At 43.6% G+C, this 27,150-nt stretch overlaps 1 protein-coding gene across 5 annotated transcripts in view; it reads right to left on the reverse strand.

Annotated features, from left to right (window-relative positions):
• MGAT1 (alpha-1,3-mannosyl-glycoprotein 2-beta-N-acetylglucosaminyltransferase) overlaps nt 1–27,150 on the reverse strand; it is a 35,393-nt gene that overhangs the window by 8,102 nt on the left and 141 nt on the right. For 2 of the 5 annotated variants that reach the window (XM_084840786.1, XM_084840787.1), the window contains exon 2: nt 25,734–26,283. The gene's annotated coding sequence lies outside the window, so the exon portion shown is untranslated. The other 3 variants (XM_084840791.1, XM_084840788.1, XM_084840790.1) reach the window with 3 other exon arrangements.

Consider the following 27,150-nt stretch of genomic DNA (forward strand, 5'->3'; position numbering starts at 1 on the left):
TGTGCCACTTTCCCCACTGAAAGGGCCCATTGCCGCCTGCCTGGCCACTCTCTTTTGCTCTCCTTCCCTCCGCGCCATGCCACCACTGGCGCCCACCTGCCTTCCTCCTGGCTGGCCGGCTGGCTGGCTGCTTCCACCTTCTTCTTCAGCCATGGGGGCCTCCTGGCAGAGTTGGCCAAAATACTGCGAGAGGTCCTGCCTGCTTCTGCAAGCCAGAGAACAAGGAGGGAGGGAGAGAGGAGCTGCCACCATCCTCCAGAAGAAGCAGGGCAGTGGCATCAGCACCAGGGGTGACACTGCCGCCTCGCTTGAAGAGGCAGGATGCCTCGGGCTGGGCCTGCGGTCAGCTGTCTCATGCAACCACTTCTCTGTGATCCAAGCCAGGTTGGCCTCTTCATCCAGCATTAAACCATGAATTACAAATGTTTTATTTAAGACTGACCTGGCATTAACCAGCTACAATGGGGGAAAAGCTGATTTGGCAATGAGAGTCCTTACAGCTGGCAGAACAACAGGAAACAAGGACGGAGGGGGAAAGGGTTCATTGTTAGCTGCCTAGTCCCTCTTTTCTCTCTCTTTTATCTGGCATGCCCAGCCATCAGTGCCACATCTTCCTCTCCCCCACCACTCCACAAACAGGACAAATGATGGCCCCAAATCCCACCTGTGACTAAACAGTTGATGTAGTGCCAAACCGGAATAAAACCTCCTAAAAATGAACAAGAACTACAAAACCAAAACGCAGCCAAAAGAGATAAAGTTCTCCCTCCTCTGTCCACCCAATTACAATAACTCATTCCCCTAGTCACTCACTGCCAAAAGGAAACAAGCGGATAACCCAAGAAATCTCCCCTCTATCCCCATCTTGGTCACCAAAGTTAACACTGTTCTTACTAGAGCAACAGAAGAGGTACTCACTCCTGGCTTCTCACCAGCCACATTTATGCTGTCTGCATTTTTTCATAACTGCTAGGGATTACAAACTCCAAAACATTAATTCTTTACCAGAAAGCAGGTGAACAGTTCTGGACACAACTTCAGATTGCCTGATGAATCTGACTGAATGCAGTCAAGAGGTTGAATATGCCAGCCTAGGCAAGTCTGTTGCAATGGAACAGGTTTGCTTTCAGACTTTTTCAGAGGGAGTCCCCACACACACACACTAAAAACAGAGTGCAGTTCCTCTTCCAAACAGGAAGTTGTGTTTTTCTATATGCTTTGCAAAATAAAGATTAGGTAAGAATTTAGAAGGGGGAATTTGCTGACACACAGAGAAGAGATTTCTAACACCAGTAATGTTCTTCCAGAATTTTACAACAGCTTTTGAATGTGAAGGGCGATTTTCCAGAATGCTTTCAGTGGATGAAGATGACGCAGGCAGTGGCAGAACCCATATGTTGGCCGGTGAAGGATAAGAATGTGAGGTTTTTGCAAGGGTAGTCAGGTTACAGAATGTGGGACAGATGAGGTGAGATTAGAAGCAGTCACACGTTTTTGATTTAGTGAAGCAGAGAGATGTGAGAACAATTCCATTTGGCCACTCCTCAAAAACTGAAGCCTATAGAGCAGGGATATAGTCTACATTCCACCAATGGTTGTCAGAAACAACAAAAGGAAGCTGGAGCTTGCTTTTTAGGAAAACCTCAGCTGCACAGAAGTATGCAGGTGAGAAAAGAAGAGCCTTGCCAGAGGTAGACTGCTTATACCTCCCCAGCATTGCCCATATTTGTTCAGCTTCCTCCCACTCTTATGTTGATTAAAAAACCCCATAAAAAATTGCCTTATATAAGGTCAGACCACTGGTCCATCTAGTTCAATACTGTCTATACTGACAGGTAGCAGTCCTTCAGGATTTTAGACAGAGGTCTTTCCTAGCCCTGCCTGGAGATACCAGTGACTGAACCTGGGGCTCTCTGCATGCAAAGCATGCAAATATCAATGAGGAAACAGGAGAACTGTGTCCCTGGAGACCTTAACTAAGCAGAAGAGTCCATACTCATGCAGGGAAATGTAACTGCTTACTCTCAACCAGAACAGGGAGTACTAAATACAAAGAAGTGCAAGCCCTATTCTGAGTCCAATATTCTGGTTTTGCAGAATGTTGATTGTACTTGTATGGGAAGCATGGTGGAAAGCAAGAAAAGGAGAAAGTCATGTGATGAGATTGTGGATATTTCTGGCATGGGCTTTTATATGCATGGAGTCTCATTTCTATTCCCCAATGGTTGTCAATGCATCTTCTGGACAAAATTGGGGTGGGCTGGAAGGGGGAGATTCTGCTATGCATGGAGTGGCATTTTGGGGCCCATTACTTGCAAGTAATACTTACACACTTCTCAAGTAAGTAATACTTACTTTCTAGCAAGTGTTCCACCTTCATCCAGCTGTACTGTTCATAGCTTCATGAACACGGTCTTAAGCTGCTAGGTGAGGAGCTAATCTTGAAGTGCTATCTGCCCCCTCCCCTGCATATTCTCCCACCCATACATCCTGTCAGTGTTCACTTTCTGTATCTTTCTTGGCACCAAAGTGTTCCCCACCAATCCTCTAAGTTCTGAATGCAGTACTTGAGCTTTTGCATAATGTACAAATTGAACAAGGTAAAAATAGCTGGGTTCTAAAGATCTGACTAATAGCCCGAGGATTCTCAGTATAGAATAGGAAACAAGGAAGTAGCCATAGCTCAGTGGCTGAGCACATGCTTTGCCTACAGGAAGTCCCAGGTTCAAACCCTGGTGTCTCCAACTCAAAGAACCTTGGGTAGATAGCAGGGCTTGGAAAGACCGGACACCCTGGAAAGCTGATGCTAGTCAGAGTAGATGGACATCTGGTCTGACTCACTGTAAGGCAATTTCATATGTTCAAGACAAAGAGGAACTAGGAGGTATGTGGGAGGCAAAGGAAGATAAGCAAAGGAAGAAAGGTCAGCTACTAAACAGTGGCAGCCCTGCTCAAGGATCCCTGCTCAATGCACTGTTCGAAGGCATTTCCTAAATTTCTTTACACCCATGGTTTTCACACTGTGGTTGTTTCCTAACTGTGAGTCAGTTGGGGGATGGGGAGAAGCAGTCTGGAAAATCTGGAAGGGGGCACAAAGTTCTAGGGAAGAACAGGATTGTGAGGCAAGTAGATCCTTCCTCTCCTCACTAGTCAAGACATGAGTGAGTTGAATTCCCTCCTCTCTAGTCTTCACTGATCCACATTGGATTGGGGGTGCCTTCTCCCAAATTTACTGTGTTGTCTAGGTCTTTGGGAAGAGCTGTCTTGTTTTAATTTTGTCTTCCTGCACATTGTTTTAGGACTAGCGCCCCACTAATCTTACTGTGTGCAAGGGTTTCGGTATGCCCTGCTGTAGAACAGATGGTTGGCAATGGGTGGGGAGAGAAGGTAGGATATGTTAAGGGAGCAAGTTCAAAAAGTTAGGGAAACTCTGCTTTACAACCATAAGGGCTAATTCTTAGCATGTTCTTAGCACACTATGTCCTGCACTGCAGACACTGGAAGGCATGCAAACACTGAAGCACCTTGTGCCAGATTCAGGAAGAACACTGAGTGCAGGCCAGATTATGGAAGGCAGGCAGTACCAAATTCCCCAATAAGAAGGTGGAGACAGGAAGAAGGTTACTTAGAAGTCTATCCCACTGAGAAAACACCCCCTAAAATGGATGGAGAACGTCAGATATGCTGGACAAAGTCCATTCCTCTTCATCTAATAACATTACACTTCTAGCCGCTATGAACTGGACTCTGATCAAAGCCACCAATGTGGGTATTTTAAGGAGCATAGGGAGGGATCAACTTTACGGTGCCTTGCAAGAGGAGCAGAAGAGCACTAGAAACGAAATATCATAACACCCTTCCCCCAGTTCTGCCATAGTCCAGAAGCTGAGGTTTGTTCTGTAAACTTCTGATAAATCTTGTGATCGAGGGATGGGAAAGGAGTGGGGGAGTACATGCATATGTACTTAGGCTTGTGGGAAAGCCCTGTGGCTAATTTAAAATGTCTATCCTACTCTAGGATCAGGCAGCCTACTACACCATCAAATACCACCACCCTTGCAATCCCCACAGAATCTGTTCCATCCCTCCAGAGCCCAAAAACAGGATGCATTTTAAGAACCAGTTATATAAAAATATATGGACAATATTCTGAATACTGTGTAGAGTTCCAGTTGCCCCATCTCAACAGGGACACCTTTGAACTGGTAAGAAAATAGAAAACAAAAAATAAAAAAATGATGACGGGATTGGAGCACCATCACCTATGAGGAAGGACTAAAGCATCTGGGACTTTTTAAGGTGGGGGGGACCACATGAGTTTGACAGGTTTATAAATTTATGAGTGGTTGAGACATAGCAGCTAGAGAGAAATTTCTCACACATACAATGGTAGAAGCTATAATCATCAACTGGAGCATTGGTACATTCAGGACAGATAAAACTACTTCACATACAATGTAATCCTAAAATAAATTCATGGAGGATAAGGCTATCAATGGTTACTAGTCATGATGACTATATGCTGCCTCCAGGATCATGCTGGGGAAAACAAGCAGGAGGGTGCTATTGCTCTTGTGTCCTGTTTGTGGACTTCCCATAGGCAGCTGTTTGGCTGCTGTGGGAAAACAGGATGCAGGACTAGATAGGCCTTTGGTCTGACTCAGAAGAACTCTCCTTATGTTTATATTCTTAAGATATGGGGAAGGCCATTCATTTGTGATGGCTTTTTAAAAGGATTGGACACATTCAGGAAGGGAAGGTCTAACAGAACTTCCATGTTCACAGGCATTGGACCTCTAACAACAGCTCTCTGAGGCAAACAAGAAGCCATGGACACCAGGAAGCCATGCCTTCTTATGGAAATACATGAAGCAGCCACCAGATCAGGAATGGAGAAAGACACACACAAAGGATGCAGATTCCAACCATGAGATCTGGATTTCATTTGGATTTCAGTGATCTATCCTTTTCCTGTGCTTTATCACATCAGTCAACTCTTTGAACTGAAAACCTGACTGTCAATGTTTAGTAACTTTCTGGCATGCCATCATTTTTTCTTTTCTTAATTAAGCAAAGAGAAAGGCAAATCCACCCACCAGCAAAAAAGTTAACTTTAACCAGCTTTTGGCACCACCCTCCTGTCATAATATTGTTCCTTCTATGCTTTACATGAAATTCAGAGATACAAAAGTGGAAGAAAAGGGAAAAACGGGGCAGCCTACCTAGAAGAAGAAGCCTTCTGTGTCTGAACCTTTCAGAGCAAAGCTCTGATGTGTGCTTCAGACCTGTACACTATTTATTGATTACCAAGAATGTAGATTATGCAAGCACACAAACAGATAAGCATGCCTGGGTAACATCAGCCATAATGCCTAAAGCTTGGCCTCCTTGATATTACTGACCTCCATCTTAAAATAGACAAAACTCAATTTTGGGAGACAGCCAGCTAAGCAGCCTGTTTTTCTGTCTACCACACAAAGGGAGTGGCCTATCACACCTTTTCCTTGACCAGGCCTCCATATCTGGACAGGTATGCCCTCCTTACATATCTATCCAGATGGCTTTGCTTTCCTAGAATTATCAACTGAAATGGTTGAGAATGGTTGAGAAACTCCACACAATGACCCATACATTGTCTATCCCACATCTAATAAAGGAGCAATAAAAGCAGGTGTTAGTAAGCATTTTATATCACTTTTACAGACCAATCCCATGTCAAAGTAAATCTTACCAAATTCAGTGTGACCTATTCTCATAAGTGTGCATAAGATAGTGGGGTTAGTGTGCAAAATGCTTTACCAGCTCATTCACCTCACAAAACACAATGGCCTGGTTTGCACATAATGCTAACCCATGGTTTGTTGTCCTACCCAGGGTTTGTCTGGCAGATGATTGATCAAACCATGCTGTGTTTTCTCAATCCCTGGGTTGTTTATCTCCCTCCTCCTTTGCCTGCTTCCTCCCTGTATCCTAACTGTCTTTGCAGCACTGCAGTACTAGAATGTAAAGAGGCTGTGTTTTTTGACTGCTCTTGCCTGCTGCCTCTGAAGCCTGGTGAAACAACCCTCGAACAACCCACAATTCTGGGTTTGCATGTAATGAAAACCCACAATTCAACAAACCATTTAATTAAACCATGGTTTATCGTTATGTGTGAACCAGGTCAATATATTATCAATTGCCTTTTATACACATAGGAAAAAGAGACACAAAAGATTTTTAGACATCTTGCAGCCAACTAGAAAGTCTCCATCTGAGCTGGGGTGCTAACTCAAGGAACTCATGGCCAAACCCAAACACTCTAATCACAACAGGGATCCTTGTAATTGGGCTGAGTAAGCCTCCTTCAGTGCTGCCTCATGTATTAGCTTTTGCCCCTAACCAAAAGAAAACATTCCAAGCACATGAACACATGTTGAGGGAATTAGTAATGCACAAATCTTGACTCACTGTGACTTACAGGGTTCACCCCCACCCCACATTTTTGGATTTTCAAGCTTCATGAACGTCAGTGCATCAGGCTGGTTTTACACCCAATGCTGAGCAATGTCCCTCCTTCCCTCCCACCCCCTTGTCATGCATACACAGACACAGCAGAAACCAGACATCTTTTTCCTCCAAGAGCTGCAGACCACAACAACTGTCATCATAGGGAGGGAGGGACCCAACAGCCTCAACTACTCACCTGCACGACTGAAAAAGAACAAAGTCAATTAATGTTCTTTATGTACAGAAGGCGGCTTCCTCAGCACAGGGCATTCAAATGAGATGGATTCCTCCCAGCCCTACCACTTTACCGAGACAGACATCTTGAGTAATTTGTTCCTAGTAAAAATGCAGGCCTGCTTAATACAACATGAGTTTAAAAGATAGCCAGGTCTCCATTAATCTACCAGGAGCAGAGGTCTAGGCAAGTCCAGCCAGCAAAAGCTGGTAGCTCTCCCCAATCCCCAGGCCTATCCCTGAACTAATAGCTACATGGCAACATCCAAAACATTCATCAAGCTGACAGTGGAAAGCTTGTGGCCAAACTAGTTTGACGGCCAAGAGGTGAACCCTTGCCTGATTTAAAAAGAAAAGGTGAAAGGTCAACAGGTCCCTGGTTCTCTCTGCTTGGCCTGGCTACAGTTCTACCCACAAGAGGAAAACTCTGGCCCCCAAGGGGAACCCAATAACTCACACCGATGAGTTTCTCAGGCAAATTTCTCGGAGATTTTTGCACCCAAGGCCCCACATTCATAACTAAATTTCACCAATAATGCCAAATATCAGCTCCAGTATTTGCTTCTGCAACCTTCCAGTGCAAAAACGTTTCCCGCAACAAAAGTGGGGAATTCTGAAGCATTATTTTATATATTAGACATATACATACCCCACATTAGTTTAACTGCATTTTAGGTCTTTAGTACTTGAATACTACAGTAATAATGGCAGTCACTATTCAGAGTTTGATGGTATATTTGTGGCCTTGTACAATTCTTTTCCTGGGGAAAAGAATTGGCACCTCTGCCATCTAGATAGGAGGGACACACAGTAATCTGCATCTCATCAACACTAGCTATGGCTAAATATGTATCATTTCAAGTGTTCTAAGACGGGGTGGGTGGGGGCTTTATTTTGAAAGCCAGCCGAGACCTGCTCATATTTCATAATGCTTACCTGCTGTAATTGGGGAGATATATCCCCTCCTATGCCAGCTGCAGAATAACTGAGATCCATCCAAAACTTCACTGTATAACATGTGGCTAGCCCAGGAAGGGAGAACAGAATGACTCTTGGCAGTGAGAAGAGAAACTCCTACTCCACGCAATGGCTATGATCAGCCCTATTTCCTCACATTGTCGGGAAGCAACTTGCACCTTTCTCCTCCCAGCAACAGTTTCATGAAATACGCCCTTGGCTTGATATAGCAGCTGTAAGCAATGGGCTCCAAGGCCTCAGAATCCTAGAACAAAGTTCAGGTTTCCAGTTCTAACCAGTTCACTGTCATTAGAAAGTGAGAGGGTTCCATCCTTAAAAGCCGTCTAAAATTAATTTTAAATAAATAGGGGGATTTCTAAATTCTGAACTATAGACTTAAGGTTATACATTTCCTATCACTACTGCATTTATAGAGGAGATCCTGAGCTCAAGGCCAGGCCTGGGCAAGCTGGTGTACAGACACAACATGAGCAAACTATGCCCCCAAAAGGCTTACTGAGAGAACTGTGAAGTACAAGTTTCATCAAAGTCATACTCTCTGGGCTTCCTTCAACTTCTACTTAGATAACAACCTGCTGTAGTCTTAGCTGGCAGTATACAATCAGTAGGTAAGCAGCAAATTAACGCAATACAGAAAGAGGCATGTAAGGTGAAATACAGAAAGAAGCATGGAAGGTGCTCTGCACGATCAGGGGTTCTATATTTAACTTGGAAGTTACCATGGGATCAAGATGCACACATTGGGATGGAGCATGGCCAAACCCCTCACCTTACCCACTGAACCAAAACTGTGCATCAGATGATACAATTGAACTTTCTCAACAGCCAGGGCTTCCTTGGGATCCACTGACGTTATCCAGGATTAGAGATCATAATTTTACTACATGTAAACAAGCCTGAAGAAAGGCAAGAATTAAAGATGTCACATTGATTCTAGCAGAGCCCTGTGCAACTGGCAGTTCAGAAGAGCGAGGAGGTGCTTCCAGTTCTGAATCATAAGCCAAGTGCAGTCCTGCCACCAACTTCTGCCAAAATGGCTCAGGTCTTCAAGCCCTGCTAAAAAAGAGGCATGGCATATGTCTTTTTCAAAAAACAAAAGATCTCTCAAGTAAGTGTGCCCATAAACAATAAAATTAACATCTCTGACAGGAACAAAGTTAGCTAGGCGTGTTTCAGACATGTTTTGAAGAAAGCCTCTAGGCAAATGCTGTATCAGTCCATCACATTAGGTAAGACTTTTGACAACTCATAGTCCTGCCTAAATAAAGCAAATTCTGTTTTCACACTTTAGTGAAGCTAAATGCACTGAACTGGGCCTTCCAGGAAATCAGCACAGCTGCAGACTCATGATTATTGGTGCTAATGTGCACCGGACAATATGACGGAAACTCCCTCTTCCACCCAGAGTGTTACACTCACAGCAACTAGGTACTGCTCTCTGTTCCATTACTTTTATGGGCCTGGAGAGAACATAGGAAGCTGCCTTATGCCAGCTCAGACCATGAGTCCATCTAGCCCAGTGCTGTTGACCCTACCTAGCAGCAGGTCTCCAGAGTTTCAGGCTACCTAAAGATGCAGGCAATTAAACCTGGGACCGTCTGCATGCAAAGCATGTGCTCTACTACTGAATCCACTTTTCCCCACCTAGAATTGGGTGTGACAACTTCGCAAAGTTTATAACGATGATGAGATGAAAAGCATTCAAGTTTATAAAATGTCAGGATAGAAGGAAAATGGGAAGCAGAACTAACAAAAAATAGAACACAGAGTCAAAACTATTCATCAAATAGAAAATATCGGCAATCACAGGACAGCCTAGCAACACAGGATATCAGCATGGCCTCATCCTTTAACCTTGGACTTAGACACAGAGTCGAACAGGCTCAACAAGTCTGTTAAGATAGTGCAGCTTTTCCCTAAACTGGTGCTCTCCAGAAGTTTTGGATTTCAATGCCCATCAGCCCCAACCAACAAGGCCAATGGTTGGGGATGATGTGAGTTGTAGTCCAAAACATCTGGAGAGCACCAGGCTGGGGGAGGCTGAGACAGCAGCTCAGCCAAAGGTATGTCACTCTATGCAATAGCCACACATTAAGGCGGCTCACGTTGGGGCTAGAAGGTGTGGGAAACAAATATGTTTATTAACAAATAAATTTCCACCACTTTCAAATATTTTGGATAACAGAAAGCAGTGACAGAAGAGAGGCAAGAATCATACATGGTTCTGGAAATGATTCTAGAAAAAACAAAAACTGTAGTCCATCACCAAATTCCTCACAGGTGTATACTCAGACTGAAAGTGCTTTGGGGCACCTATATTTGAGCCCCCAGATTTACAGAGCACTGCTATATAGGATGCCATGTGTAAAAAAAGAAAGAAAAGTACATGCATGTATGTGCCACAGCAGACATGAACAACACTCCTGAACCTAAAGCTGCGTGATTGGATAAGAGCTCACAAAACACATGTACATCTACAGTTCTGTGTGCAGTATTCAATTATCACACAGGATACATGCATGCACGTCCATAGACACCATCTAATACATGCATGACTATTTATAGTCACTAAGCACCAAATTCATTACATGTACACAGGTACATGTAGAATTATCAGTAACAGTCTAGACTACATTCATTTTAAACCACTCAGGGGGCCTCACCACTTTAAAACTTGCTTGCAGTGCTCCTTAGGTTCCCCCTACATACAAGGCGAAGGTTCTGGTGTTTTATAAGTTCAACTTGTATGACTGTCACCATTATCTTGCTGCTGCCACATGCATGGTGCCAGCGTTTCTCCCTCAAGCTCGGTGGAGCAAAGATATACTTCAGTCAGGAGCAGATTATCAAGTCCAGTTTGGGAAACGTTCCCTGTGCCATGAGATAAAGAAGTCGAGCTAAAGAACACCCTGCTGCTACTATGTTCTGCCTTTACCTCTCCTCTGTCCCGCTCTGTACCGTTCACCAATCAACAGCCTAGATCCAGCATTATGAACGTGCCTTCCGTCTCTCTGGCAGGTTTAATCACTTGAAAAATCTTTCTGCCAGTATCCAATTTCCAGCTGCGGGAGGGTGGTAAGGTGCCGGTGTGTTTTCAGATCCGTTTGGGGGTACAAAATGAGAAAACAGCGAGGCATGCTGCCCTGACAAACTTTGACGCCCGAGTGCTGATTTCACTTCCCCCAGGGAAATCAGGATACATGGCCCCTCCCTTGTAGGAGGAAAGAGGGCAGGGTTAAGAGGTTGTTACAGGGCGGCCCTCTCTATCAGGAAGTCAGGGCTCCTCTCCCCTCCAACCTGAAAAGGGAAGACTTAACCATCACATATCCAGACACACCTGAAAGCAGGGGCAGACAGGATGGATTGTTTAAAAGCTAGCAAAAGTTCAGAAAGTCTGAAGGTGATAGGACAGGATTCTCAAGTTTGCATCTTGCGTTTTCCATGAGGTGATTCTGAACCTGCTGCACCAATATGGGAAAAGGTGAAGGCCAGATTCTGACCTCAGTTACTAGCATTACCTCCATCACAGTGATTCCACTGAAGTCAAAGCACAGATCAGACTCTGGTCTCTGCTACAACAGCAGATGCCAAGCTCCCTATCAAGCTGCATTTATGCCAACTTAACAGCCCAAATGTGGCTCTCTTGCTAATGGTGAGGGGTGGGTAGAAATGGATGCGAGTATCAGGGAAGGAGCACAGTCCAAGGGTAAAGGGTGGTTGTTAAAATGCTGGGAATCGGCTCTGGAAGAAAGAACAGCTTTCCTGGAGATGATTAGCTAGCAAAGTAAGCAAAGACCGCAATGAGCTAATTTCTGCTGCCTCGTTTCCCCACAGAGGAGCGTTAACCATTAACTGTTCTCTTCCCAGCCAGCTGGTCGCTGGTTTCTGCTGCAGAGGTTAGAAGGACAGCTGGCTTAGAGGTAAACAGGATACAGAAGAGAGAGGGCAGAACTGTGTGGAAATTAGTGAGAAAGCATGAGGTCTCCTGTGCATTAGAGGTAAAGTCACCCCCAGATACACAGTCCTGTCATGAGCTGGGGATTAAGACAGGAGGAGGAAGCAGTTGCAGGATCCCAGGCTTCTCACAGGCCCCAACCGGAGAGGAAGGGAAGAATCAAAGTGTCACCTATAGCTGGGTGTGCATACTTTTCCCTCCCACACCAACACAATGAGGCTGTGAGAAAAGGGAAGAGACTGCTGAGGCGGAAGGAAATAGAGATACAATGGTATGTTTCTTGGAGCTCTGCAACAGATAGGTTTACATGTAGCTTCTAGGTTTACTTTTAATCCTCCTCAAAGGGAGGGGCGGGAGAGGGTGTGTGGAGAAGACAAGAGAAAAAACATCCATCTGCTGCGCTGGGAGCCAATGCAGTCAAGACAACAGCATTCAGGTTTACACAGAAGACAGAGGTTAAAAACCCTGCTCAGTCCCCCAACACTGCCTTGCTCTCAAGTGATTTTACAATGTTGTTAGGGGGACAAATCAGACCATAGTACACTTAGAAGCGCTACACATAACACCAACAATAAAAGCATTTATTGGATTATTTGGATCAAGTTTGCTTCAGAAGATCCAGGTTGCAATTGAACACAGGGACAGCCAAACACAAAATTAAGACCAGATCATCCAATTCCATCCCCACCACAGTGGCTTGCTCACTAATCAGAAACATAACTCTGTCCCAGGCTGCCTGATCCTCTGCATAATTACGTAGAGGGGAGGGGGAAAGGGCAGAATGCACCAAAAACAACTCCAGGAGAGGAGAGGAATTTCTAGTGAACAATTGAGACATATGGAAGAAGCTAAATGACGGGGTTCAAATCATGGCATACACAGGGTTTCTGGGTGGTCTCCCATCCAGACACCAACCAGACCCAGACCCACTTAGCTTTTAGCAAACTTGCTGTATCTGTGGAAACTACATGCATTTCCACAATCCAGGGCTAGAGCAGCCAGTGCTGGGCAACTACAATCTATTCCTTCTCAAGGTAAAGCAAATATAGTCTAGCAATTACAGCAGAAAGGCTGAAGGATGGGATGAGGGCTGGAAAGGTCACCAGTCATGTAACAGATAGCTGCTATTTGAGCCTGGAGATGACAAATACTTTCTAGTGCTTAAGACTTCCTGAGGGAGAGATGGCAAGCAGCAGACTGAGAGCTCAATCCGGCCCACAGGGGCTTTCCAGTTGGCCTCCAAGACAGAACCCTCCTCGTTATAGACAACTCAGTCACTTTCTTCCACGAGAGCTCAAGACCCTGATAAAGTACTTTCAAACTGCTCCCACCCCCCTTCCAGGTCTCCCAGCATGAACAGCAAGAGAGGCTTTGGCAGCATTCTCATTCACCTCAGCTGCTCACTCCCATTTGCCTGTGTTTTGGCTCATGCAGGGGAATGTGCAGCTGCAATGCATCATAAGGGAAGAGCTCTTCCACAGTCTATGTTGTGCACTGCAGGAGAGAGTGTTAAAGAGCCATTGACCCAAACCTTGGCTATTACTGAAGTGAATTAGTAGGTAGAGCCAAAACGGATGGCCCATCCACCCTTGCTCAATTCAAAATATGGTGCCTGTTAAGAAGCTAAATGCCAGTCCCGGCCCTGGATATGTAAAGTACTTTGCCCCCCAGTACTTTGGTCAGGACTCCTTTATTCTATTCACAGTTTTAGAAGGCAAGACTCTCTGAACTCCAAACTGAAGACACTTTTAACAGGGAAGGCGCACTTCATGTTCATATCTATGAGCTGAACACAGACATGAATCAGATCAGTCCCCAATCTTAGAACTTCCAAATCCCGGTGCCTGTGAACTACAGACACAGAAGTCAAAAGGAGATATTTCTGCCATTATATACCCCAGCCTGATGATGTAGCAGGATAAAGATGACCTCAGCTTTGCCTCTCAGTTTCACTTGGCCAAATACAAATCAACCCTTCATGAGAATAATCTTCTGGACAGGATGAACACTACCAGGAGATCAACTTGCCAGCTCACACACAGTTAAACAGGCAGCAGTGAAGTCAACCCTGTTCACAGGTGTACAAAAACATGTCTTCCCCTGAGACTGCAGGATTGGGATGTTCTTGTCCAGCTGGTTCCCTCACAATACTGAACTCCCACCCCCTGTGACTGTCAGCAGCCAGATGTGGGAGGATTAAATACATTATAGATTGCATAAAGGGCTAACACAGACCCTGGGATCTTTTCCATCTAAAGAAGAGTATGGGGAAGCAAAGAAAGTAAGGTGGTTCAGAGAATTAAGTTTCTAACACTTTGCAAAGTGGCCTGGCTAGCTTGATGAGTGGAATCAAACAATACAATACTCTCACCATGAAGGAGCAGCCCTAAGATGGAAAACAGACTGGGGTTTAGCATCTGCTGACCAGGACCATCACTCATGAGGAGGACTGGTGCTATCAGGGCTAAGGAATGCAAGCCATGGAAAGGGAAATAAAACCGTGTAGGCAGTGATGCTTTTCCACTTGGAGACCCAAGGAAGGACCCCTTTGGTTTTTAAGCCTACCTGTACAGCTTTAAAACTAACAAAGATACAGAGGCTAAAAAACTGGCTCATGTGGAAAGTATGCAAGTACGATTCTCAACCATGCAAATCCTTTGACAGGTTCTGGGCTGTGTGACCATTATATGGAATATACATACCCTTAGGCATATTTTGTCCCTTTAAGGAAGTGCCAAGTTCAACCAAGCTGAAGGTTGAAAGGGTGAGAAAGGGGTGAGAAGTCTGAAGGCCATGAGAAAAAAAAAAGCCTTTCCACACCATCAGGGTCTCATTCACCTCTTTATCCTCATCTGCCAATAACGCCCTTCTGATGTTTACATAGGGAAAACAGGTATTTTCTATGCAAAAAAATGAACTGATACAAACATGACATAAAAATGGCAACTTTCGGAAACCAGTGGGGGAACATTCCAGCCTTCCAGGATACTTTGCTGCTGACCTGAAAAATCTTCATTCTCCACGCAAAAATACTTCTAAGGGAGCATGCAATTGCTGATCTAGAATTTTCATCAGTTTCAATTGTATTCATTTAGAAGGAATGGTTCTCTCCCCCAACACACGTTACATTAGCAAAGCTAGGAAGATTGTGAGGCTGTTGCTAGTTTTACTGCTATTGTGAACAGTCACTGATCTCAGGATTGCACAGAAATGTCACAGACCGTACCTCTTGCATTTCATGGCCTTTTCATCCATTTATAATTCTATTCTCTGTACACATGTACACACACACACACACACACACACCACACCAGCAAGCTGAGAATGTTTCATGCATCTGATAAAGAGGGTTCTAGTTCATGAAACTTTATGCCACAATAAATCTGCTAGCCCTTAAGATTCCATAAAACTCTTTGTTGTGTCTCTTGGAGGTATTGTCAATTTTTGAAGCTTCCCAAGAGGACAGCTGAAGGTTGGGAAAGCAGGGAGGGAGGAAAAAAGGTGGACTCTCTCAAGAGGTGGATGGAATCAAACAATGGAGGCCATTGACATCCAATACATACAGCACCCCTTCCTGAAAACAAGGACCTAGTGTATGAAATATGAAGTGGCCTTATAGCAAGTCAGATCATTGGCCCATCTAGAGCAATATCGTCTGCGCTCACTGACAGTGTCTGTCTTAGGGCCTTTAACAGGAATCTTTCCCAGTCCAATCTGGAGATGCCAGGTTTGAACCCTGGACCTTCTGTATGCAGAGCATGTGCTCTGCCACTAAGCTAAAGCCCCAGGAGGATCTGCAACTATCATTCATGCTTCTGAAAACTTAATTACTGGCTTCTGTAATGTACTTTGTGAGGCTGCCCTCGAGCACTGTTTGGAAGATTTTGTTATTGCAAAAGATTTGCTCTCATTGGGGGCTGTTAAGAGCACACCAGTCTGGTACTACCTGCATCCAATTTAAGGTGGTGGTCATCCTAAAAGCCCCTTATGTGTAGCTGAAGGACTGTCTTCCATGAGATGTTTGTTCACCCATAAAGATCTATAGGAGAGGCTCCACCCAAATACCATCTGCCCATGAAATAAAGCCTTTCAGGGAAAGACATGGGGCCCTGTAAGATGTAGCAGTCCAAATGCAGAATTCTTCCTCCAGAGACTCACCAACACCCAACGCTAGAGAAGAGTTTACAACTTAGTTATGCCATATTTTCTATTGCTGGTATTCTGCTGTTCTGTTAAATTTTTATGGTCTATTATATTGTGATTGCTTCTCTATGCATTTTGTTGGCTACCTTATCTCTTCTTCTGGAAAGAAAGGCAAGATAAAAATTTTAGAAATATATTAATAATGCATGCCAGAGGCATAAATTCCTGCCTATTATTCTGAGAGAATCTAATCTGTAGGGTACTTTTACCACCCATCATCTTCCCTCATAGCCTCTCTTCTATCCTTTAAAAAGACTGGTGACAGATATCTTCCCTAGGCATAATGGGCATTGTAATCAATCTTCCCTGCCTGCCACACATTGCCCTGACTGACAGCAAGACAGAGGGGTACAGACAGGGCATATGAGGCTAAGAAGAGCTGAGAGGGGGAGTTTGGAAACAGTTTTTTCCACCTTTGAATAACCACAGCTTGCTGTATCACCGAGGTCCAGCAAACTGTGGTTACTCTTAACTATGGTTGGCTTCTTTGAAACTAACTTTAATCTGGCTTGTTTGAAATTAAACATAGTTAAGAGTAACCACAATTTGCTCGATTTGGACAACACAGCAAGCTGTGGATAATCAAAAGCAGAAGCTTCCAAACCCCTCTCAAAAGCTATGTGAGGGAGCACACAAGTCAGGGAGGCTAGGCTCATTCATGCCCTGCGAAACCATAGTTGGTGTTACATCTGAATGCAGCCAATTATATGCTAGGTTTCTACTGTGGTCAGTCCCATGCTAAGCTGGCTTTCCGCTACCTTTTAAGGATCTGCACCTTTAACAAAATCAGACCACAGTATGAGTCTAGGACATGGAAGGGCAACTTTGATGACACCAAGCAGTGTAGAAGAACTGCTTCCTGTTTTAGAGGTCTTTAGGCAATTTGCCTATTTCAGTTTTAAGCAAATTACTACAATCTGCATATGTTCTTCTCAAACATGAAAGCTAATGATCATGGATAAACATTAAGCTGGGAAATGAGAAGGCAGGTTTTATCAATCCACTGAAGGATTGCTCAAGTATCTTATGTTTTTCGTATATGATAACCATTTTAAAACAAATGCATTGTCTGAACAGGTGTCTGCTCATGATGTATGTGTCAGCAGGAAGGCTTGTAAAAATGTTGGCGGCCTAGTAACTTTTCTGGATCTGTTTGCAATGCTGAGTTGACCCATCGGCTGTATGTTGCCCATCTCTCCTGGGAGCATTAGTGATAAAAAAAAATCACTTCACCCAACACTGAAAGCAGGTACTTTGAAGTCGTGCACAGCACCTACTAACAACCCTGAGAATATTGGTCAGAAGTTATCTTGTCTGCTTAAAGCCTCAAGGTGCTTTACAGTTAGGGCATTGGTCTTTTTTTTTTTTAAAGCAACACACAATGGAATAGGCTCAAGAATACACCCTCAATCTCTGGTGCTGTCTTATAAAATGGCTGTATCCCATTTTGAGTTTTACTTGTAGGCTACATTTACTTTCTGTACTTTGTTCCATCTACATTTATCAGCTGCCTCTCTTCTAAGTACACCAAATCTAGGGGATGTTTGAAGATGAAGAGAAGCATCCACAAAGGATGCTCATCAAAAAGAGGTAGGAACATCACACCTGACTCAGGGAGAGAAATGGCAGAACAGCATCATGATTTGCAGCGGCCTGCCATTGTGCCAGGAGAAAAAGAAAATGTACATGGAAGATCAAACTGCAAATATAGGACAGGAATGTTAGCACATCAGCCTTTTTTTTTTTTTTTTAAGGACAGGAATAAAGCTGTTCAATATGTTGAGTGGTTTATAGACTATGGAGTCTAAATAGATGAATTTGGCAGTGTATTCAGCCTTTAAGAAGCCACTGCAATTGCCTTTCCGACCCTTCTACGAAAATCACGGACATGAGAATTCTTGCTTTTTTTCTTTTTTTTTTTAAAGAAACTGAAATCTGGGTTTTACTCAATTTTGGTATGTGCAGAGTTAAATACATTATTTAGAAACCACACTCTAAGGCAGGGATGTTGAATCTCTTTCAGCCCAAGGACTGGATTCCATTTTGAAGAAGCTCTTGGGGGTTGCATGCTAGTGGTGGGCTGGGCCGAAGGCAAAAGGGATAGAGCTAAAATACAAAAAATATCAGTGTATTGTAGCTTAATACTCTTACTGCCAGTAACTATGCCCTAGGAGATGCAAACCATCAAATGATTGGTGGTTAGGGGAAAGGGGATGGGGCCTTCTGGGGAACCCCGGAGAGGCAAGTTAGGACCCCAGGTGGGCCACATTTGGCTAGGACCACTGAGACGGAGGCCAGAGCAGCCAAATGGAAGTGTTCATAGAGAAACAGAGGAAGGGGGCCAGAATGGGGCTATATATATGGAAGTGGAGGGATGGCCAATGAGGACAGAGTCCCCATGCTTATGAGGCCAGGAGGTCTGAGTGAGTGGGAACTGGAGGAGGAGGGTAAGGGTGACTGGTAACACCTTTCCCTCCAGTACGCAGGCCATAGGTGGGCCTAGAGCTGAGCAGAGAGCCAACACAAAAGCAGGGGCACCCAGCGTCATCTGATGATCTGACTCTCAAGCGTGCACAGTAACAATTCTTGCAGAACATTTTATGAAGAACAATTTTTATAATAGTCAATTTTGTCATAAGAGCAACGGTTAACAAGATAAATGAGGAAAACAGTTTTAATCACATCTTCCCTGACTGGATTATCGTGTCCAGTGGGGTCACCATTTAGCGGGTGCAAACAAATGAATTTTGGAACATGGAATATATGGACACTGCTGGACAATACAGATAGTGAATGCCCTGAACGCAGGACTGCCATCATTGCAAGGGAGCTGAGATGTTTTAACATTGACATAGCAGCGCTCCAAGGAACCTGAAGAGCAGGAGAGGGACAACTGAAGGAAGAAAAAGGAGGTTATACCTTCTTCTGGAAAGGACTGCCTGAACAAGAATGACAAATACATTTTTTTTGTATTAGGAGTACGCTTTGCTATTAAAAATGATCTTATGAAGCTCTTGTCAGAAGTTCCTACTGGCATTAACGAACGACTCTCAACTTTTCAAATAAAACTCGCCAAAAAACCAGCAGGCAACTATTTTAAGTGCTTATGCACCAACATTAGATGCTGATGAAGACATCAAAGAAAAATTTTACTCCCAGCTGGATACATTTTGTTACAAGAATATTTAAACCTCTATGGTCCAAACCGTGAAATTTAGATTTTTGTCAGGGACCAAAAACATTTCTCACCCTAGGACACACGCGTACACACACACGCCCCCACACACCATTGTCTTAATTCACATAATATTTTAAGTTAAAAGTGGGTCATAATAGAAGCAACTTTAAGGGAAAAATTAGGGAAGAGACTTTAGTGAAATATAGGCTACCTAACCATATACTTTCAGAGTTTTTCTTTACCATATACAGTATTGTTTTTCAGAAACAAAAACAAAGCCAAGAACATTAGATACTGTTTGAGATCACCTGCTAGCATTTCTGCACAGCCATGCCCACTGAGGATTCCTAAGCCACCTGACAACACAACAGTGCCTTGCGATCACACATGATGTACTATGACTTCCCCATGATTATTAGAAGCCAAATCTTCAATTGACATTCTCTTGGTTTTAAAGGTTTTCACTGAAACCATGAAACGCACTTGGAACAAAAGCTGGTATGCTCAAGATTCTGTCTGCCCCACCAGATTCTAGTCCTGTTTGATAACGATTGGGGTCCTAATCAGTTGACAGATCAGATGTTAAACAGTCTTTTTGATTGCATCCAAATATTGTTAAATATTCTATATAAAGAAGATGCCCATGGCAAGAGTTGCATTCTTTTTTATCTCATCATGGTGTCATCAGATAGCAGTCGCAGGAGTAAGGTCTCCATACTGCCTAGCACTGCAATAGTCAAGATTACACATGTTCTCCACCCTTCCTTTATGATCTGCCACCACCTGTCCTATAACTCTTTCTCCAGAGTGCCAGCCTGCTCTTTCTGTTAAGCTGTATGCCCCAACTTCTCTTAACGGCATCTCTGAACAGAAACAAGAACAGAGGACTCAGGAACAAAACATAAAGCAAACACACAAGCGGTCATAGTGGTATAGGTCTAGTGCTGCCAACTAGACAGAATTTTACTCACTTTACTCACTTGGCCAATTGCCGTTATGAGAGGATGCAAAGCAGGAACGTTCCAGCTGAGCAGTTTGTGTTATTACCATGCCAGTGTGTAACATTATAAGCATGCACTGAGGCATCATATATGGGCAATAGCTGCATATGTAGTGCAGTCCACAAGCTTATGCACTCCACAAGCTTATGAAAACTTTGTGCAGCAATTGCACCACGCTGTGCTGCTACATACAGTTCTGCCCCTGAAGAGAGAACCAGGGAAGTAGCTAGTACCATTCTGCATGGTGCATTTGGAGAAACCACATGAATGTATGCTTTCTCTCCCAGATCTGTGCAGGCAAGTCAGCAAGTGCAGAATACAGGCCAAACCTCTCCCTCTCAGTTGAACAGCCAACTCACCCCAGGCCAGTGATGTGGTTTTTCCAGAAAATTTTGAATTAGAAAAGTTTCCAATGCAAATTAAGTTAATTTGCATTGGGTCATTTGCATCACAAAATTTTCTGATGTCCTAGATCAGGGGTGAGCAACTTGTGCCCCTCCAGATGATTTGGCCTACAGCTTCCATCAGCCCTAGCCAACATAGCCAGTGGTAAGGGATGATAGGAACTGCAGGCTACAATGTCTGGGGGTCCATAAGTTGCCTACCCCTGTCCTAGAGAGATCTAATTTAGGATGTTTATTTTACTTATATTTAGTAAGCAAAGCTTTAAAAAGTAGCCCATGTTAATTTTTTATCCCAATACATCACAGGTTCTGACCTGAAATATTTGAGGGGGGAAATTAAAGCACACTATTTTATGGAGGATAGGTCTTACCAATGGGTATTAGCCTTGAATAGATAAATGTAAGCACCCTGTATGGAGGTGATATAGCTCTAAATACCAAATGCTCAGGGGCAAATCATGGGGAGAGCTGTTCTCTTCCTAACCTTGTGGTTTCCCAGAGACACCTGGCTGACCCCTGTTGGAAACAAAATGCAGGATGAGATGGACCTTAGGCTATTCTAGAAAGGCAGTCCTAGTGTTCTTATGACAGACTGATACGTTTCTATCTGCTGTCTTGCTAGATTGTACAGGGAAGGCCTTATGGCAACTTCTTCCTGGGGCTGCAAGGACTCTGTGGAATGTATTACAGGTAGGGATGTACGTATTTTGTTAAATCCATTCCATCTTGTGTTTCGTGGATTGTCAGGGATCTTTTGTTTTTTCATCCACTCATTGATGGAATCGTGGCATGTTTACCAGAATTTTGCTCTACTTGCGCTAATTTGCATTAGTGCTAATGTGCACTTGAACAAATGTGGATTAGTGCATTTGCACTAGCGTGCATGTGTGCTAATGCAAATTAGTACTAATATCCCCCAGGAGTGAAAAAGAACTGGTCCACAAGTCCATGTGATTCAGAAAAAATCAGTCAGTTGCACAGGTTAGATTTATAGAAATCCGAACTCACCTAAATCTGTTGCACATTTCTCTGACATCCCTAATGAACGGTAGGCATGCACACTCACTACTATGATGGCTCACCTGTGGAAGTGAAAGGTCTAAGACCAGAATTATCAGCCCACTGCCACCGCTTGAGATATTTCTCTTCCATTACACTTGTACCTTCAAGTATCCCAGGCAACTATGTTGCTGCTGTATAAACTGTCAGTTTTAACTGGGTACTGACCTCCAGTAAGCCATACTGGATATAGAACAATGTTTTGATTTTTTAATAATGTAACAGTAACAGTTCATGTTCTTCTAAAGCCAAGAAAAATAATAAAACTAGCACATACTAAGATACCTCCGTTCCTTTTACCTCCGCTTCTAGCCCAAATCCTCCCTTCAACTTCCAACTGTCACAACTGCCTCCCTTTCCCCTTCAACTGCCAAAATCCTCTCAGAACCCCAAGGACCATCTCAGCCCAAGAATAAAGATCAATTAGGATAAAGTTTCACCATCAGTACAGTTAACCCTAGCAATAAATATTATCTGAACTTTGTGGCAAAATGGGGAACTGTTTTTATCAATCACAAATGTAATTTAAGCAACAATCTAGTATGAAATAAACACTCACGGGGGTTGGGAAAGGAGAAAGCTTGGGCAGCTTACAGATGGAGCTAAAAAGGAAAACTTTCCCTATAGGTCTCCAACTGTGAAGTCTCCGTAATGAGATGCAAATAGGTTCTAATACAAAGGCAGGCTTCTCCCTGATCCATCCCCAGTTTGTTTTACAACTGGGCCAGAATGGCTAGTTTATCCCAATTTCATGCAAGGCAAGTAACCATGTGTCCTCCCTCTGAACCAGAGCCTTTAATACACCTTCCCTAACCTGGCAGCCCCACAAATAGGTTGAACTACAACTCCCACATCTCACCTAGTATGGGCTTGTTGGCTGGGGATGATGGGAGTTGTAGTGGGGGCTGCCAGGTTGGGGAAGTCTGCTTTAAGGCAACATATTATTTCTCTACTGGAGTTTAGGTTCTCTTTGGGTTAATTTCAAGGAGTCAGAATTACAGCAAACATATGCAACTGCTTCCAGATGAATGAGCAAGGGATGCAGCCAAGCATCAGTTGTTAACGTGTCTAGCCTGTACTTCAGTAGGACTTCTCTTCATTTGGGATGGCACACTAATCAAGTCTGAGATCACCTTTTGTCAAGACAGTAATTATAAACCAACCCTCAAGTACAGCAGAAGAGATTAGAATACCTTCAAACAGCAGTTTTGTACAGTCAAAACTGGTTGCCTGTTCAGACAGGAGTCAATATTGTGCTGTGCATATTGATTAGCGGAGTAGGAACACAGTGACTTGATGGGGAACACAAATCCCTCCACAATGTACACTGAAGCCACTACCCACAGCCATATCATAAGCAGGAGAACATCTTTTAAGTAAAATTTCTGGGCCCACTTCAATCACTCTCCCCACTTTAAATCATTCTATGGCTGAACTGATTTGAAAGAGACACAAACATAATTACAAGCTCTTGCCCCATCTCAACAACAAACAACTATGTAAATAGAAGCACAGTAATTACTTCAAATAATCAGAGATAGGTGGAATTCAGTATTCAGCAAACACCTGGCTATGATACTGAGTAGCAGGGTGTGGCCAGAACATTTCACCTGTACTACAAGCATAGCCAACTATCTCTGAAACAACTTTAGTCTCTGACCTTGTTAGCCAGCATCTAAGTACACACCTACACAGGACATGCTGCACTGCTTATTCAATATACACTTTTAACTCTGATGGGACTAAGCTTGAACCCACTGAAGGCCAATGCTGACTGCACCTACTGATCAGATATGGGGAAACAAGCAATTTGAACAATTTTCCTGTATGTCTTCCTTACTCCATTGGATTAGTGAAACAGAATCACGTATACCCTTGTCTACTCCTGCACATTTGGTTCATCATTCAGTTAGGCTATTCCAACATCTCATCTTTCCCAATTCAAAACAACTGGCCAATTTAGTATGGTGCCCAGAGCTAAGCACCCTCTTCACTGTGGAAGCCCAAATTCAACTCCAAGTTACTGAACATCTTTGGACTTGCTGTACTTGGAATAAATTAAGAAAACATCCACATATATTTAAAAAGCATATCCCTCACTAACCTGATCAAGGTTTTCACAAATTTAGAACACTTTAGCAAGGATCAAAGTGATTAAGGGAGGAGGAGATGACAAGAGACTTGTGGGAAAACCCTGGAGGGAAGGGACAAGTGCCAAAATAGTGCTCAGAAAGCAACATTTGCACTAGAGAGCATGAGCACCAGAGAGCATAAATAATATTTAACTGTATGAGCAGAAATTTAAAAGTACTTTACAATACCACAGCCTGCTTTACCTAAATCAAACTAATGGCACGATCTTATGATCTGCTATGCAAAGGAAATAATTAATTAGCTCAGGTGTAAGAGCTCTTGTTCTACTGTGTGTTGAAATGATGCATCAGTGCAGCACTAGCTTACGATAGCACAACTGCTCATGTCAGATATAGTTAGAGACAGAAGCCTGATTGAAACAGATCAATAGCAACACTAAGCATTAGCCTTCCCCCAATCCAAACTGTGACTGACAAACTTGAGTACAAACTCAAGAATATGAGCGGCAAGGCTCATAGCTGAAACAGACAAAAGGACACTCAAACTCACACACTATAATAAATGCTAGTTGCAATGACCCTCCACAGACATTATGGAAGTAAGCTTCCTGTTCCTTATTAACTGTAGCCATGGCTGCAATCCTACACACTAACTAACCAGGGCTGACCCTGCTTAGCTTCTGAGATCAGACGAGATTGGGCACATCCAGCCCACTTATCAGGTGTAAGTAAGGGGTGCATAACCTCAGGCCATAGGCCAAATCAAGCCCTCATGGGATCTCAATCTGGCTCTCTGGAGCTCCCCAAATGGCCATGCCCCTCTCCCCTGGTCCCACACCCTTTCTCCCAACCACCAATAGTTGGGGAGTTTCCTGACATTTGCACAGTTTTTCCCTCCATTCTAGAATGTTGAAATAACTCTAAGGCTTAGTTACTGGCAGTAAGAGCTTTAAGCTAAAATAAACCAGCATTTTTGCTATTTTGGCCCTGTTCCCTCTTGCTTTTCTCCCTGCCCACCCCTGAAATGTACCCCCCCACCCAAGAGTTTCTCTGAAACTGAACTTAGGCCTCAGGCTGAAAGAGTTACAACACCCCTGGTGGAAGTGGACACAGCAGGCCTTACTTCTGCATAAGCATAAGTAGGATTGCAATGCATGAGGCTGAACTGTGAACAAGAAGCCCCCAGTTCAGGACTTACCTCTGACATTAACTCAATAGGTAGCCTTGTGAAGCTACTATATGTCTGCTTCACATACTACACTCTTCAATATGGGAATGGGAATACTGACTTACTTTGCAGGGGCTTTATATGAGTTACTGGAAATATGAAATACTTTGAAAACTAATACTGTAAATACTAGTATTATTATAACCACTGTTTTATTGAAACTAACACAAAAAGGAATGACTGCTTAAAGAAATTCACCCCAACAGGTCATGCTAGAACCATCTCATATCCACCCTAAATGAAGCCACTAGGCCTAATCATTGCAAATCACACCCATCTATATCACACAGTGCCATCAATATGCCCAGAATACTTTACAATCCATGCCCTCCACATTCAGGAATACACACTACATTACAAGACATCCAAACCTGCTCCTAGAGGTGTAAGTTTTGCAAACCCCAGGTAGTACATGAGCAATGTCTATACAGGTTTCAAATTTCTGAATTATTGCACTTAATTGGTACAGGGAAGTACATAGATCCAGTACAAGCAAAATTCAGAAGGCGGTCACATTCTTCCTTTGCAAAAAGGTTCAAATATTTAGAGTAGGGTTGTGTGCAACAAGCTAACTGCAATTCTGCACCAACAACAAATTACTAGACTAGAACAGATACAGATAGACTAGAACATCTATTTAACTTACCCTATTAACTAGGAGAGAAGTGGGAGACAGTAGGAGCCATTGGGAGAATCATAAATCCTGCTCACAGATCCTGCCCAGCTTTCAGCAGTATTAGGGCTAGAAACATGGAATTCAATCCATTCTTTTCATTCTTGCATACCACACTGGACACATAATACATAAGATCAGAACACTTACAAGCTAAGAAGAAGACTGCTCCAATTTGTAACAAAGGAAAGACCTCACTGAGTTCTATCAAATTGATCCACAAGGTAATGAATCTCACCTGTCAGGTGTCAGCTCTCCATAGATGCAGGATGGCCTAAAGATCTCTCCTGGGGGAGGGGGGCCTCTTGGCACCCCCCTCCCCCTTCAAAGACTCCACCTGGAAGAATCAGTGCAGGTGGATAAAACAGAATAGTTCTTGTTTCTTCAGTTGCTTACACAGATCTCCTTATTCTGGAAAGTAGGGGAAAAATGTTCCAGGAGCCTCTGCCACTACTTCAAAGAATAGCAGCTTGATCTCTTGAGACCAGGATAATTCTCAAGTCTTTAAGGCTCTTGTGGAATCCTCCATCTCACAAAGGGGATGTCCAGCCTTCATTACTGATCAAGAAAACCCATGGGCCACAATGATCCATTGTCATCAGTATCCAGTTGCTTTCCTCAGACCACGTCCTTAAGCCCAATTCTACATCTGTCAACGGAGTGGTTTTTTCAAAGACAATCTCAGGAAAACTTAAGTTCTTTGCTGGATCTAAACCATCTTGAGAAGATCTCCTGGAAGGAGGCACTACATTGCATCTCCAGTTGTTCTGGCCTCAGCCACCATTCCCCTGTATAGCACATAAATCTGGATTAGAAACCACCTTCTCAACTTCAAGCATGTCATCCCCACCTGACTTTGATTTTTTGCTAATATTAGCTGGAATATAACCGAACTTGGTACTTTTCTTTGACCAATTCTATTGCTTCACACAAACTCAGCTCTACAGGGGAGTCAACTGCAATCCCAACTTCAAGTAAAATATAAATAAAATGTCCACATGCTCTACAGGTATGGCAACCCAAATATGGAAGCAACTGAGTTTCTCTAAACTGCAACCTCCTGTCTGAAAGCAAAAGGGAGAAGGACTGTTTGTCACTCACCTCCCTTCCCATACACACAGAAGGGTATGTATACATAAAAATACACTTATATACAAATACATAAGGCTGGGAAAGTCCCCTGCTGAAGATTTTGGAGACCTGCTGCCAGCTAGAGAAGCCAATACTGGGTTTGATGGACCAATTTTCTGACCCAGTGTAAGGCAGGCTCCTATGTTCACCTATATATTACGTGTATATATAGTGCATTGTTTACATACATACACCAATTTGTGTATGGGGGATCTCCTCAGGGCGTCTTTTTCAAATTAAACGCCAAGGCCTTTCCTTCCTCCTTCTCTGCACCCATCTCCGAAGTGACTGTAGGGGCCTCTTCCTTCCCCCCTCTTCTCCCTTACCAGCTATACGTTTTATTAAACGCAGTAATAAATAACACGGAGCGGAGAAAGGCTATATTTCTCCCGACCCTCGCCCGCCTCCCTGTTTTTCCTCCGTCTTCCGCAGCCGCTCCCTCCCTAATGGGGGTCCTGCTTCCCCTTCCTCTTGCAAACGGGCAGCAGGGCCTGGACTGAACTGGACTGAGTTCTCTCTCTGTC

The sequence above is a fragment of the Heloderma suspectum genome, chromosome 2 (genome assembly GCF_057233095.1).
Source record: "Heloderma suspectum isolate Gila_16-S chromosome 2, 16-S_ref, whole genome shotgun sequence".
Lineage (NCBI taxonomy): Eukaryota > Metazoa > Chordata > Lepidosauria > Squamata > Helodermatidae > Heloderma > Heloderma suspectum.